At 45.5% G+C, this 16302-nt stretch overlaps 1 protein-coding gene across 1 annotated transcript in view; it reads right to left on the bottom strand.

The window, feature by feature from the left end:
- The window catches only part of STYK1 (serine/threonine/tyrosine kinase 1), a 41779-nt gene extending 26682 nt beyond the window's left edge, over nucleotides 1-15097 (bottom strand). The window contains exon 1 of the mRNA XM_083149163.1: nucleotides 14908-15097. The gene's annotated coding sequence lies outside the window, so the exon portion shown is untranslated. The remainder of the gene's footprint in view (nucleotides 1-14907) is intronic.
- Nucleotides 15098-16302: the final 1205 nt, after the last annotated feature.

The raw sequence follows: 16302 nt of genomic DNA, 5'->3' as shown, positions 1-16302 counted from the left end.
ACTAATGGACAACACACTGGCAGACAAACAGACTGGTTACAGAATCTGAAAAAGCAGAAGAGACACTTACAGTGACACAGATGGACAAACTGTACAGCAAGACCAGCGAGACCAGACTGTGGGGCAGTACTAGTTGCAAACAGGACATGGGAATAATCCCAGGATACAAACAGAAGCTCCATAGGAGCAATTATCAACTAAGATACACAGGACCAAACACAGCACAGGCACATGAAGGGTTAAGCAAACTTTGGGAAACAGGATCCAGGTAGGTATATAGGGTATACAGGCAAAGACTCAGTATGATCTGATGCAATAGCTTGAAACAAGCAGTATAACCAACACAGAACTTAGGGGAGAAAAAAGAAAGAATAATGAGGAAAGTCATTGCAGGTGATCAGCCTGACACACAAGGCAGAGTGCTAATTGCCCAATTATATGACAAGTGAAACTGAACACAACAAACACAAGTCAGGCTGCATTTACACAGACCCGCCAGAGGTGGCTCATAACAGCAACAGCCTGGCTGCATTTGTTTTGGTGGCCACATAGGGGATTTTGTGCAGGCTCAAAGGTCCCACTGAACGGGACCCGCTTGGCCACTTTGTGTGGCCCCAACCTATGGAAATAAAAAGTGTCACTGAACCAAATATCCAATCTTTTATTTACAGCTTTTTATTTCACATTTCAAAAGAATTCCTAAGTATTTTTTTTCTGCATCACACTTTCCTTATGAGTAGCCAGCGACCATCAATGATCAGCAGAATACTTCTGTCATTGATGGGGGAGAACCAGATGGTTTTCCACTATTGATGATGCAGAAGCAAGGAATAGTGCTGGGACACAAAGCTTAGCTCAGCCCACAACACTCCTGCAATGATCTGCCCCAGGCTCTAATTTAACCCAATGATGGACAACCCTACATCCGTACCTAGGGAATGCAGTGGTAGGGGTCCATGTTTTGGGTGTGGCCAGTTGTATAATGTATAATTGAAGTGTACAGTCTGGAACCTGATCTCTAGGAGAGTAGTGCCCATTAAGAGTTCCCCTGTGCCCCTGTATGCTAGTCCAACCCTGTGCATGCATTTAAAGCATACAGAAAATAATGTTATGATAAAATCTCATGCACATATACTCGCTGGAACACCTTTCTAGTACTATGTAGGCTCATTACTATCTATCTCCAGAATGGACAGAAATATTCTTGGTATGGAATGGATGCAACAAGGTACGGGAAACATTCATCATGCAGATGCTGGGGACTTCACAGTGATATTCAGGCTTCAAAGCTCCAGTTTAACCACATACCAAAGGTGCAGTATCGTGTTCATATTATTCATCAGACCAGGCAACATTTTACAGATCTTAATCTGTCCAGCTGTAGTAATATTGTGCTCGCTGTATCGTCAGTTTCCTGTACTTAGCTGTAAAGCTGTAGTTAGATTGTGCTTGCTGCATCCTCAGTTTCCTGTACTTAGCTGTCCAGCTGTAGTAATATTGTCCTCGCTGTATCGTCAGTTTCCTGTACTTAGCTGTAAAGCTGTAGTAAGATTGTGCCCGCTGCATCCTCAGTTTCCTGTACTTAGCTGTCCAGCTGTTGTAAGATTGTGCCCGCTGCATCCTCAGTTTCCTGTACTTAGCTGTCCAGCTGTAGTAAGATTGTGCCCGCTGTATCGTCAGTTTCCTGTACTTAGCTGTCCAGCTGTTGTAAGATTGTGCCCGCTGTATCGTCAGTTTCCTGTACTTAGCTCTCCAGCTGTAGTAAGATTGTGCCTGCTGTATTGTCAGTTTCCTGTACTTAGCTGTCAGGAGTGGAACATTGGGGTAAACGTGACAGTTTACAAAGCCGTCTCTTTCTCTGCATGTTTAATAGGAACTCTTAACTACAAATACCATTCAAAGCAAAACATGTCATCAGCGGAGATGTACTTAGCCTTGGAGAGTGATAAAGTACCAGTCGATTTTCTCCCATCTGTCAGTTTACAGGATGTGTTGGGAAAATGTCAGCTCAAAGCTGTTTGGTTAGTAGTTTACCTCTCAACTACCTAATTGTTGTTGCAGACCAAGAGACTGATTCAGACCCGTTTGTTTGGTTCCGAACTCAGCCCCATGTCCAATGGCTGTGCATGCATGAATATGCACATGCGCAAACCCGGGAACGAACAGCTTTGGCGAATTTCACACTTGCCGGACCGTTCGCTACAGGGGGGGCGGGCAGGAGGCTGGAGCAGGAGAACGTCCAGAGTTTTATGGGCGCCCCCATAAAAACGCTGGGTGTTCCCCTGGGAACACAGGTGGTTTGATGCCTGCTCAGGGTGGGTGGCTGATGTCACATGACATCAGCACCTGCCCCCTTTTTGGCGATCTGTGGCGGAAATAAGTAATTTTAGACTGACTTTATCTCCGAAAGGGAGAACAATCATTCGATGGTTGGCAACCATCAAGTGATTTCTCTCCCCTTAGGTCACATGCGAGGGGATGTGGTCTGGCTTTCAGTTGGGCGGCCGGCTACACTAGCGAACAGGTCTGAATCAGGCCCCAAGTGCACCCCTACATGACAGTAGTATTCCCTGATAGCAGTGGCCCTCTTCAGCAGGATAAAGCAACCGGACACCTTACAAACTTAGGGGGTGATTCAGGTTGCCTTGAATAAATCCAAATTAAGCACAGGGACCAATGGTGCTGGTCTGTGCATGTGTAATGACAAAAATACGCATGTGCAGACCCTATGTGTTCGCACAGAGTGGGGCGGGCAGGGGGCTGTCCCATAAGAATGCCCATCATTTTCTGGGCGTGCCCACAAAAATGGTGAGTGCGTCCAGAAAAAACGATGGGTGTCCCCATGAGAATGTATGTGTGTCAAAGCCTGCACGGGGCTTTGACACACATGATGTCAGCACCCGTCCCATAATCGGCCTTGTCCGAGTCAAATAAACTGACATTTACTTTTATGTGGGAATGGGTAAAAAAATCATTTGTTGGTCGATGATCATCGAATGATTTTTCTCTCGTTAGGCCGCATGCGGATGTATGTGTAAGGGTACATGACCATTTGCATGAAGGTGCGGAGATTCGTGTGGCAGTGGGTGGAGGCATTTACCTGCTTGCTAAGCAGCGACAGAAGGCTTTGACTTGCCCTCCAAATTCCCCAGGTCTCATTTCAGTGTTCAGTGTCCGGGAGAGGACAGCCAGCTATAAGAGACAGGGGGCGGGGCAGACGGCTGTGTCAAGAAAGGGGCAGAGCCAGAGGTGGGGCTATCCTGATGAGGGGAGATTGCTGGAGGCTGCGGGTGACTTGCCCACCTTCCCGGGGGCCGGGAGGCGGACCTGACAGCCATTGACAGCTGGGCAGAGAGCAGGGGGCTGCCCGGCTGTATTCAGAACACTGCAGGTCCCAGCTATTTGAAATAATATCCCTTTCACACCAGAAAATGCAGGGACTTACCCAGGGAACATGGTCCCAGGATATTGAAGGGACAGTCCTGGTCTGGCCCCTTTCAGAGCAGCCTAGTCCCTGCATTTTCTGGTGTGAGGGGGAGAGAACCCCCCCCCCCACACACACACACACACACTTTAAACAACCAGCTATATCTTCGGAATTAACTGACCCATTAACTGACCCATGTGGTCTTCAAATGATTTTGGTTCCAGAGAAATCTGTCCTCAAAGAACATGAACAGCCATGAAATTACATTTCAGAAATAAAAAAATTGGTTTACCTGCAATGTCTCTAAAACCAATGAATCCATATGGATCCAGCCTGGTATCAGATTGAAGGCCCAGTGATTTGGTTTCGACTGAGTTCAACCTCAAGCTTCTGTGATGCCGGAGGGGGAACTGGCAGCCGTTGGAACTGGGTGGGGGGAATTAGCGGGTCCAATGTTATCCTATGGGGAAAACATTCAAGCTTTGCCTGACGGTATCTATGGTTCCCGGGGGGCTAGCAACGTGGGGCTGGGCTCATTGGAAAGCCCTGACTCTTTGGAGAGTGGGTCCGGAGCTGTAGCTCCATCAGGTCCATTGTTAATCCTGCCCTGATTGTTGGTACGATCTATGGTAATGTTGTTCTATAGTTATTTTAAATAGCAATGGAGTGTGCCTTAAATAAATTGGGATCAGTAGGTGTTTAATCACAATGCTTACACAACATAACTTTAGATGTAATAAAAGACAAACATGTTTCATATTTTGTTTACATATAAATATATGCAAATATGCATATAAATCACCAACAATAAACTGTTATAATTAGCACATGCCTGAACACGAGACGTGCCTGGCCAGATTCTTCTGCAAGTACATAATGCACGTGTCAACAAGTAATTATCATCAGTGGATCCAGTTCTACCTATTTAGAGAAATCCATTAGCGAGAAAATACACAAGATAAATTTACATATTTTGTAAGGGGGAAGAGGATATACACGTTTGGCTGTCAATAAATATTACCATAGCTTTGCTTTCCTAGAAAATCTCTCCAAAGTGGCTCAACAAAAGCTTTTTTCTAAAGTATGTCCCACATTCCTAGTCTCTGATTCAAGACCTGTGTTTATTATTATCTGCGGTACGAGTATCATCCTTCACTCCTTATTATATGGTGTACTTGTTTATAAATACAGTATAAAAGCAATGATCATTACTATTTTTTAATGACATTTAAAATATTATTTATTTGTGTAAGGCTAAATCTAAAGATATACAGATAGAAAGATAGAAACACACACACACACACACACACACACACACATATATATAGTATTATTTTTGCAAGCATTAAAAAAAAATGTTACAATTGAATTTCTTTTTTCTGCTATTAATGATTGCCAGTGTTACGTGATAACCTTTGTAACCACAGTAACATGGCAAATGCTGTAGTGAGCAGAGAGCCTTTGGAACGTCACTCTGACCTTTTCATTTCACCGTGACATCACCCCCCCCCCCCCCCCCCCCCCTGCCATCACATGAGAGGCTGGGAGCTGTGTACTACTGTATATGTGTGAGGTTCACAGCCAAACTTGTTTTGCCTCCAGTTAGAATCTGAAAGGAATATAATTATTTGTATACCAGACTGTATACCATGACTATCAGATGCATGCTTTGCAAGTTAAGGAATTATTAAAAACAATGTTATATGTAGAATTGCTCAAATAAGATTTTTAGAAATTGAATTTTACATTTTTCAAGATATTTAAGAAGTATTGAAAGAAAATCAAACAAAAACAACAGAAGAGAATTGGCAGTAGGATGTTACTGGGTGAAGCACACAGTTGTTCTTTACACACTATTGGTTATATCCAAGAAGTAGCAGGTACTGTACTTGATTTGCAAATCAATCAATAACCGATTACAATAATCAAAGAAAGGTATTAAACCTAATACAACCATATCATGAAAAGTGGGTACTTATGTAATATCTGGGCTCCCGTTTTTCTTATGAGACCGCGTTCGCTCGCCACGCTTCGGGCACAGTGGCTCGCTGCGCTCGCTACACTATATAAAATCAACTCCAAGCGTAGTTGGATAGTAGGGGTATGAAAAAATGGGGTGCATTTAATATGGGAGCCCAGATAATACATAAGTACTGAAAAGTGTGATACTTTTTGCTTAAGTAATCTGTGTAAACAGCTAAATAGAATGTAAGAGGTCGCCATGGGAACATATAAAGGTAAAGGGTGAATTATAATAGAGTGCGATTTGTAGACATGTCTAAAAATCACACTAAATCGCATGTCTAAAAATCGCACATTTTTTTATAAAATCGCAAATGTAATAGGGTGCGAATTTTTAGACAAAGTCAGAATTTGCGATTTAGTGCGATTTTTAGTATGGAAAAAAGTGTTAACTTCAGTAACGAAAATGCATGTTTTTTTCAACATGGGTCCCCCATATTTTGGAACCAGCACCGGGCTCCAACAACCCACGGTGTCATTTCACAGCTAGGGGACACTTTTTATATAAGGTCCCCAGCTGTACCATGCGCACGGTTGCTGGTCAGCTCTGGAAGCAAGGGGCAGTCTCCAAGTTCTCAGGGCAGTGGACGCCAGGCTGATACGTGTAAAATTACATGAAAAAACATTGCTTTTTGCAGTTGAACTACAAGTCCCAGCAGGCCTTCCCCGCATGCTGGGACTTGGCGAACCACAAGTCCCGGCGGCTCCGTTCCACAAAATGGCCGCCCCCATACAGCAGACAGTTTCAGAGAACTGTGTGCTATATGGGGGCGGCCATTTTGTGGTGGTCCTCAGCAGAAGAATGGAGCCGCCAGGACCAGCGAGATAGGTAAGTCTGCGGGGGATTGGGGGGGGGGGGTGTGTAACTATAGCACCACAGCCCCCGGCGCCCCCACATGCACAGCGCCCCCCCGCCGCTGGGTTCAGTAGCGAGTGCGTCTTGTGCACAAAGGGGGGTGCGGTGCGCAAGTGCATCTTATGCACAATAAAGGACACATTTAGCAGTGCTCCATATTAAATACTGGCAAATGCCTCAATTTCAAACCTCCACTATCCATGCCAGCCCGAAGCTTGGCGAGCCCTGCGGTACGCGTCCTCCCAACCTGTTCATCACCGACTCCTCCTCGGTCTGTGGCAGGTTAAAAATGGTGAATGGTTCGGTAGCCATAACTCACACAATGTAATAAGCGGTGACACAATGCTGACTGACTACGCTAACTGCGGAAGCTCCGCACACAATGTAATATGCATAGGCTCCGCACACAATGTAATATGCATAGGCTCCACACACAATGTAAAAACGGTGACACAACGCTGACTGACTACGCTAACTGCGTAGCGCTGACTACGCTAACTACGTAAGCTCCGGATAGCCATAAACGTACTGACTACACTGACAGGTACGCTGACTACGCTGATGCTGATGCTGACAGGGATGCTGACTACGCTGACTATGCTGGCTGCGCTGACTACGCTGGCTGCAGAAACACGATGCTGATGCTGACAGGGACACTACGCTGACTACGTAAGTGGCGCCATGAAAAGACACAAGTTCCAATTAAAGTAATAAAATACTGTATTGTGTGTGGTACTGTGTGTGTGTGTCTTTATTTTAACTTTTAACAGGTGAACTACAAGTCCAAGGGGGCCCATTAATGCCCTGCATGTTAGGACTTGTAGTTCGACTGTAAAAATGTAATGTAAATGTAATTTTACACGTATCAGCCCGGAGCGAGACCCGTTTGGGGGCCCCATTCCCCCAGGTACAGCGTCCAGGGCTGACCTGCCATGATGCACATGGTAGAGTTGGTGGACCTTTTCTTATAATGTGTCCCACGGCTGTGTTTACAAAAGTCTAAAATTCGCACTCTATCATATGCTAAAGTTCTAGACCTCTTATACAGAGCAAGGAACACTCTTATGCGGGGTACACACCAGGACGACCCGCTCACGATGCACATCGTGAGCGGGTCGTCAGTGTCTCGTCCGACCCGCTCACGATGACGCGGGGGGGCACGACCCGCTCACGATGTGCACCGTGAGCGGGTCCGATCCGATGCTGACCCGCACCCAGCTGTATGGTCGTCATTGAGATCCTACCTGCAGCAGGTAGGATCTCAATAACGACCGACCGACCCGCGGGACCGCGCATCGGATCGGTATCGGTCCACACCAGGTCATAAACACAAAGAGAAAAAGAATGTCCTTATGTGGTGCACCTATGAAAATTAACACGAATAAAAAGTAACCTTTATTCTTTATTAATTAAAAGAGCGAAATATAAGAACACACAAACATAACATGCAGTGTATTAAAATAACGGCGGCTCACTGTTACCACACACAGTATTATTTATTGTAATTTCAATTTACAGGTATAGATAGCCAACACTATATTGTTTATATCTTCAATTTATATTAGAGTGTTTATATGGCTCATTCCTCATATGCACATAAAGTTATTACAAATACATATTCTCCTGTATCTACAATTATGACACAATCTAGAAGAGTAGTTTATTAAGTTCCCAGAGATATGTCTGAGGTCCACTTATACTGTGTATCTTTGTGAGGACCCACTTTGAAGAGGATTCCGAGGAGTCTGTGTTCATACCATACCTCCCCACATATGAAGCTGGGATTGCTGTGTTAGGGGAGTGTGGTTTGGTAGACTCAATGGGAATCACTGGTAGGTATTTGTGGGGAGTCAACAGTATCGTGTCGACTTCAAATGTCAATTATATCCATACAATATCTCCCTGCATATAAAGCTAGAATTGCTTGGGGAGTGTGGTGTATAACCACTAGATGGATATAAATTTTGTCTAATAGTGAACATAGATGGACATATATGAGGAGTCAACAAAGTGATGTCGATTTTCAGTGTCAAGAGTTCTGATATCGGCATATAAGTAGTAGGTAAGTATTAATAGCAATTTTCTAAAGTAATCACCCCAGGATTATTGTGGTGATGCTGATCAAAATAGCAGAATATGCCCTCAATATTAATACGCAGTGTAACCCTGTACACCAATAATTAGCGCAGATCTTAGGGCAGAGTGAGAGATCTTTCAGCACTCTTAGTAGGTAAGTATTAGCAGCAATTTTCTAAAGTGATCACCCCACAGTAGGGTTATTGTGGTGATGCTAATCAAAAATAGCAGGATATGCCCTTAATATTAATACGCAGTGTAACTCTGTACACCAATAATTAGCGCAGATCCTAGGGCGGAGTGAGAGATCTTTCAGCACTCTCTTATGTGCTGTTATTATGATCAAAAATGGCAAAATATGCCCTCAATATTAATACGCAGTGTAACCATATACACAAATAATTAGCGCAGATCTTGGGGCAGAGTGAGAGATCTTTCAACACTCTCCTGTGTGCTGCTATTAAAAATTTGTAGGAAAGTCACTGGTGTAGCCGATGAACAAATTGACAATATGGTATCGGTTTCAAGTGTCAATGATATTTGTACCGCATCTCCCTTCAAAAAAAGGAGCTAATTTGCTCTGTTTGGCGGAGTATGGTTAATAATCACTATGTAGATTCAGGTAGATTTTGTTGTATAATAAAGATATAAATGAGGAGTCAACACTCTAGTGTCGACTTTTAAGTGCTCCCACACCTGCGCTGATTATAGTGGTGCTGGGTTACAATGCCTGTCAACTACTGAGGGCAATTTCTGCTACCTCAATAGTAATACCATAGCAATTCCATTTATGGCTATAATTCCCAATTAAGCACCGCTATTTACATGCCGACAGTAGAACCAGCAACACTTAAAAGTCGACACTAGAGTGTTGACTCCTCATTTATATCTTTATTATACAACAAAATCTACCTGAATCTACATAGTGATTATTAACCATACTCCGCCAAACAGAGCAAATTAGCTCCTTTTTTTGAAGGGAGATACGGTACAAATATCATTGACACTTGAAACCGATACCATATTGTCAATTTGTTCATCGGCTACACCAGTGACTTTCCTACAAATTTTTAATAGCAGCACACAGGAGAGTGTTGAAAGATCTCTCACTCTGCCCCAAGATCTGCGCTAATTATTTGTGTATATGGTTACACTGCGTATTAATATTGAGGGCATATTTTGCCATTTTTGATCATAATAACAGCACATAAGAGAGTGCTGAAAGATCTCTCACTCCGCCCTAGGATCTGCGCTAATTATTGGTGTACAGAGTTACACTGCGTATTAATATTAAGGGCATATCCTGCTATTTTTGATTAGCATCACCACAATAACCCTACTGTGGGGTGATCACTTTAGAAAATTGCTGCTAATACTTACCTACTAAGAGTGCTGAAAGATCTCTCACTCTGCCCTAAGATCTGCGCTAATTATTGGTGTACAGGGTTACACTGCGTATTAATATTGAGGGCATATTCTGCTATTTTGATCAGCATCACCACAATAATCCTGGGGTGATTACTTTAGAAAATTGCTATTAATACTTACCTACTACTTATATGCCGATATCAAAACTCTTGACACTGGAAATCGACATCACTTTGTTGACTCCTCATATATGTCCATCTATGTTCACTATTAGACAAAATTTATATCCATCTAGTGGTTATACACCACACTCCCCAAGCAATTCTAGCTTTATATGCAGGGAGATATTGTATGGATATAATTGACATTTGAAGTCGACACGATACTGTTGACTCCCCACAAATACCTACCAGTGATTCCCATTGAGTCTACCAAACCACACTCCCCTAACACAGCAATCCCAGCTTCATATGTGGGGAGGTATGGTATGAACACAGACTCCTCGGAATCCTCTTCAAAGTGGGTCCTCACAAAGATACACAGTATAAGTGGACCTCAGACATATCTCTGGGAACTTAATAAACTACTCTTCTAGATTGTGTCATAATTGTAGATACAGGAGAATATGTATTTGTAATAACTTTATGTGCATATGAGGAATGAGCCATATAAACACTCTAATATAAATTGAAGATATAAACAATATAGTGTTGGCTATCTATACCTGTAAATTGAAATTACAATAAATAATACTGTGTGTGGTAACAGTGAGCCGCCGTTATTTTAATACACTGCATGTTATGTTTGTGTGTTCTTATATTTCGCTCTTTTAATTAATAAAGAATAAAGGTTACTTTTTATTCGTGTTAATTTTCATAGGTGCACCACATAAGGACATTCTTTTTCTCTTTGTGTTTATGTTAATTCTCTGTGTCCAGTGGTAGCACACCTCTCACAATATCTATATATATCAGATTATGTGATAAATGGGGGTCCACCCGTGTTAAAACCTCCAATAGACGAGGGTCCTGTGCGGATAGCAATCCCTGTTGTGTTTCCACACCAGGTCAGAAAAGGGCCCAATAAGCACACAATCTACATCCAATTGATCGGAATTGGATCTAGATTGTGGGGATCGGGCCCTAGTCGTCCTGGTGTGTACCCAGCATTACTCCTTATAACACATGTATTCTGTACCTACTTTCTCCATTATCTGCCGTAAACAATATACAGTACATACAGTACACCTTCTGTACCAAGCACCAGCACGGATTGACAACTCCGTGTCCAGCATGTGAAAGAACAGGCTAACAAGCCCATGTAGTGGGGATACATACTGTACATTACAAACATTGTTTGTCATTGAGCTATGAATGCCAACTCATTGTCACAGTAAAAAAGATAACATTTACACATGCCAATGCATTTAATTACATTTACCCACAGACAGATCCAGATTCCTGAGCATAACAAGTACACAAACCAATTGACTTTCCTAAAGTCCCATCCTAGTGATCTTATTCTTCCTGTCCTGCACACAAATGGTGAGTGGGAGAAGAGTAGTGTGAGAATGCAACTCTCTCATCCTGACCTTTTCTCCTACCTGTCAGCTCTGTCCCCTCCCCAGGATACATTTACCTGACGCTGCACTCAGATCTTCACATGGATATCTGAGCTCACGTCCCAGCACTACCTTTTACATCAGACTAGAGGGTTATTACTGGATCAATACTGAGACCACAAGCTTTAATAACAATTGCCGTAGGCTTCAGTTACACAATCCTTTCCTCCAGCTCCACCGTTGGCAAGTCTTATCATTTCTCTTTGTCTGTAAATATCTACATATACAACAGTGGTGAATTTGTGATATTTCTTTGAACTGTTCCTTGAGAAGTAGTAACCAGTAATACCTGACTTATAATGGTCCGTATACTTGTGCCTGGGGCTTAGAGTGGGGTAGAGCAGGTGCAGATTACCTACAGATGGAGCAGCTCTCAATGGCTATTGAATCGCCAATCGCCGCCCCGTGCCAGCCGCTGTCTTTTGACATAAGGGGTGGGCACGCACGAGATGCTTGCACACCACATTCTATTGGAGCCCTCCACCGGCTCCCTGCAAGTCCCCCGCAGCCCCCACTCGCTGCATGTCTCCCTGAAGCAGAGATGGGCAGGTAAGCCGCTCCCCGCTGCCTTGCTGATGGGGATGCATGAGCGTGTGAGACGGTCGCGCATCCCCGTCAGATAGAGATCCTGTCCGCCAGCCTGCACCAGCTCAGGCCACCTGCCAATCCTGCAGGCTGGCTGACATGTGCTCCATCTGTAGTTCTATATTGAAAACTAGGAGTGCAAGAAAAACATAACCCAAAATCCCCTATTCCATGAACCATGGGACCATAGGCAGTATGTACTGAACAGATGATCGAGTTATCCACACTCCCTCCTGTGACCTGGCCCCCTTCCCCCAAGCACCTAGGCCCACTGGAAGTCTTGGTGGCAAAGGAACAGCTCATGAGAGGCGCCAGAGAAAAGGAGGAGCTATGTACAGGAGGAGCAGCGGAAAGACCGCACATTACATCCTCCGTGCATTGCAGCCCCACTTTAACATGAAAGTGCCTGCTGTCTGCAATGCTGTAGCTACTGCAGTCCAAGGCTCTTCCTTCACATGGCCGCACCTCGTCCCTATGACTCCCTGTCTCCTTCTCTATGGTGTGGCCTCCTACCAGCCAAGATGATGCCTTCTTTTCCTCCTAGTAGCACCGCCTCCTCCTCCCCAGTGCCCCCCCCCCAACCTATAAACATTTTTGAAGCATCTGCAAAAGTGCTATAGAAATCTTATAAACTGGTCCCTGACCATGACACAATAGCTCTAAGTGGTGTTGATACACCACTGATACACGTCAAGTAATCCATGTCCCCGCACGGGGCTAGCAGCGCTCACCACACTTTGGGCTGTGCCTTGCTGCGCTCGCCACACTTTCTAAAATCAACTCCACGCCAACGTGGATAGTGGGGGTATGAACAGGTCAGGAGAACGCGTACCGCATCTGCTCGCCACGCTTCAGGCTGGCGTGGAGAGTGCGGGTTTGAAATGAAGGCATTTAACATGGAGCACTGGCAAATACATCCTTTATTGTGCATGAGACACACTTGCGCACGCACCCTCCCTTTGTGCAGGAGACGCATGCGCTACCGAACCCCTAACCCTGTCCGTCTCCCTGAAGCAGACACAGGCAGGGTCAGGGCCGGTACTAGCTACCACAACGCCCCAGGCGGGGGGGAGCGCTCCGACCCCCACCCGCCGCTCACCCGCCGGGGGGGGGGGTGATGCGTCCACCACCGCTGCCGGGTCACTCCAGGGGGGGAGATTCTCCTGGGCGGCAATTGAAAGCGGGGGCTCAGGAAGCGCTGCTCTGCTATGATGGTGAGACAGCGCAAGTTCAGTGTCCCCACGCGCTGTGTGTCCGATGGCACCATCATAGCACAGCAGCGTTTCCTGATCCCCCGCTGTCAATCACCGCCCAGGAGAGCTCCTGCACAAAGCTGCCGGGGATAGCCACCTTGGTCCAGCAGGGTGGGAAGGGGGGTACACTCTGTGACCTGCTCCGTCCCAAGTGCCGCCCTCCAGTGGCCGGCGCCCTAGGCAAATGCCTAGAGCTGCCTAGTGGTGGCGCCGGCCCTGGGCAGGGTTGCTGTACCCTGCCGCAAGAATTACTGAGATGCACAAGCGTATGAGACGCTCGTGCTTCTCAGACAGATGGAGCACCTCTCCGCTGGCGGCCGCATGATCGCCTCTCCGCCGGTGTCCGCCAGTGCAGGGGATCTGGTGGTTACCACTGCTGTGTGAGAGGCGCTTACTAGGTTTACCAGGGTCGCCGGGGACAGAGCTGCAGCTCCCAAGGACATTATGGTGACTATGCTGCCTGACGAGGACACTATGTTGACTACACAGGGCTGCTGCGGGGACACTACGCTGACTACGCTAGGCAGCCATTGGGCTACACTGACAACGTACTGTAGCTTAGCCTACACTGAAAACGTAGCATAGCCTGCCGCCGTGAAACTACACAAGTACCAAACCCGCCACTGACGTTGGTAAACATCAATACTTGTATTTCTATCCACCTGAGGCAGTGATGTGGTGATTCTTTGAGTAGTCTCCCCATGAGTGATGGTATTGTTTTCACTCACGTGAATACAGCTGTTCAGGCGTGCGGTCACACTGCTGCGAGTTGTGCGGTCATTGGTAAATAATACATGGTCATGTGTTTAGTGTGTCCAAACATGTTAGTGAGATTTATGCAATTTAACATCCAATTATATATGTATATAGTCCCATGCCATTGGGATGGCTACAGAGGGCACCTGGCAAACTAACACCTGATTTCCAGAGTGCCGGTATAACAATAATACATTGTTGCTCAAGTCGCCCAGAAATGCTCTGCTCAGCAAGCTAGGGTCCAGGTGACTCGCTGAACACTTTTCTCACTCAAACTTTGTCTTATTCACATAAATAAAACAATTGGCAGATTGGGACTGTGAGAGATACATCGCTAGTTTGCAGTTTGATTTGTGATATTTGTATATCCGTGTGCGACTGAGTCTCAATATGCATAAGAAGTACTCAGATACACCAGCTGCTGCTTTTTATTACGTCAAATTTCACTGTAGCAATAAGGATAGGAAGTCATACACAGTCCAACTATATGCATCAAACCTAATGAGATAAGAGCATTGGAAAGCCAAGAAGGAAAAGGGAACCGGTCCGATATAAACAGTAATATGCTACACAAATGTCATTTACAAATATGCCAAATATATGCATACAGTACATCAGTATTAATACATCCCGCCCATTGTCTCAGTGCCTGTGCATGTATTCTCATGGAGACCATTGTACAGTATTAATTCATAAAATGTCAAAGCAAAGCAAAAACAATGTAAAACCAATACAATAACATTGATATAATCTACGTATCAATGCCTTTGCTATGCGAACTCATGTACCCTACATACTGTATCTCTGTTTTTCCTGTTTTCATGTACAAAGTTCGACACACAACTACTATGTACAGTATCTGTCCTCATCCACATGATGCATGTGTACAGCACAAATCATGGTCCACGAGTTGTTTTATTTTACTTCCGACCTAAACACTTACCTGTATGTAGTCTGTGCCCCTTACTGGTGATCATGGTCCTTGTTAGCCCTTTATTGGTACACTCGCTGTCGCTGGGCGATGTACAGTATGTGCTTCTTTCTCTGTGACACTCTCCACTGTAGAGCGCTTCAGACAGACAGGAAGGTCCCAGGATACACGTCTGTGATCAGATTTCCACTGACTTCACACCTGTCTGACAGGTCTTTCTGGCTCTGATGTATACTGACCGCCTCTCCTCCCTCTCTCTGTGTGCAGGGTAAGAAACCTCCTTCCCAGTGTGCAAGGTGCAGCTGCAGGGCACCAATGTGCTTTACAACCTCAGTGACACACACACACACACACACACACAATCTCGGTAACACACTGACAACACACAGGACATTGGAACTGTAAAATTACTACCAAGGCTGGCTGGGGAATCTATGAAGTGGACTTTTAGAATTGATATAACTGGTTGATTCATTCGGATGCGAATTCGCACCCATGCGAATCAACCAAACCCCGCCTTGTGAATGGTTGACTGCCGCCATCCATTCGCATGAGTGACTTACTTGCAGGGGCCTGCGAAGGGAGGTTACACATTAACCTCCCTTCGCAGGGCAGAGGGAACCTCCCACATTTTCCAATGGTCAACCTTACATATGCATGCACGCTGGGGAGGAAATGGGGGGGGGGGGGGCGCTGACATCTGGTGATGCACGTCACACCCATGAAACGCTGGGTGTTCCCATATGCTAATGAGATGCTGTGTTGGGTGCGTGCGTGTGTATGCACATGTACAGAAATGCGCACACCAACCATCGGACCCTGTGGGAATCAGGCAGGCAATCTGCGAACGGATCTGAATAAAGGTCCATACTGTAGTTGCTTAGAGATGGGCTTTTTTTGTTATGGACTATACCATGGAGTTAGAACACACCACACAGCCACGCTAGCGCGGATTAGTCCATAAAGGGAGCTTCCAAACCCACAACATTGGGGGCCTGCAGTCATCTGCGTATTTATGCATTTCTGTTTTTAATGTTAGCTAATCTTACATTCACGTATTGTCACGTCCTCCATTAGAATTTTCCGGAATCCCAAACTGTTTGTGCTGGGTTTCCTAGCACCATCTCCTGAAGAGGCTGTGGGCACAGCCTTGAAGGAAACTGTCTACATCGTAGATCCGTCAACCATATACACAGTACATCCAGGGCTGGCTCTACCATCAGGCAGCTTTATGTAGCTGCCAAGGGGCTCAGGGGGCGCCCCTAAGTCTCACTATCACAAAATGAAGGATGACCGGGCCCGCCGCCATCGCCAAAGGAGCGGTGAGGCCCACTGACATCAACAAAGGGGGCGGGCCTGGCCCCGCTGAAGTCACTGCCAGGGAAGTGCTGGGCATCTACGGCGGTG

Source organism: Crinia signifera, chromosome 6, assembly GCF_055691185.1.
Source record: "Crinia signifera chromosome 6, ASM5569118v1, whole genome shotgun sequence".
NCBI classification, from domain to species: Eukaryota; Metazoa; Chordata; class Amphibia; order Anura; family Myobatrachidae; genus Crinia; species Crinia signifera.
This window is presented reverse-complemented; position numbering and strand designations above follow the sequence as displayed.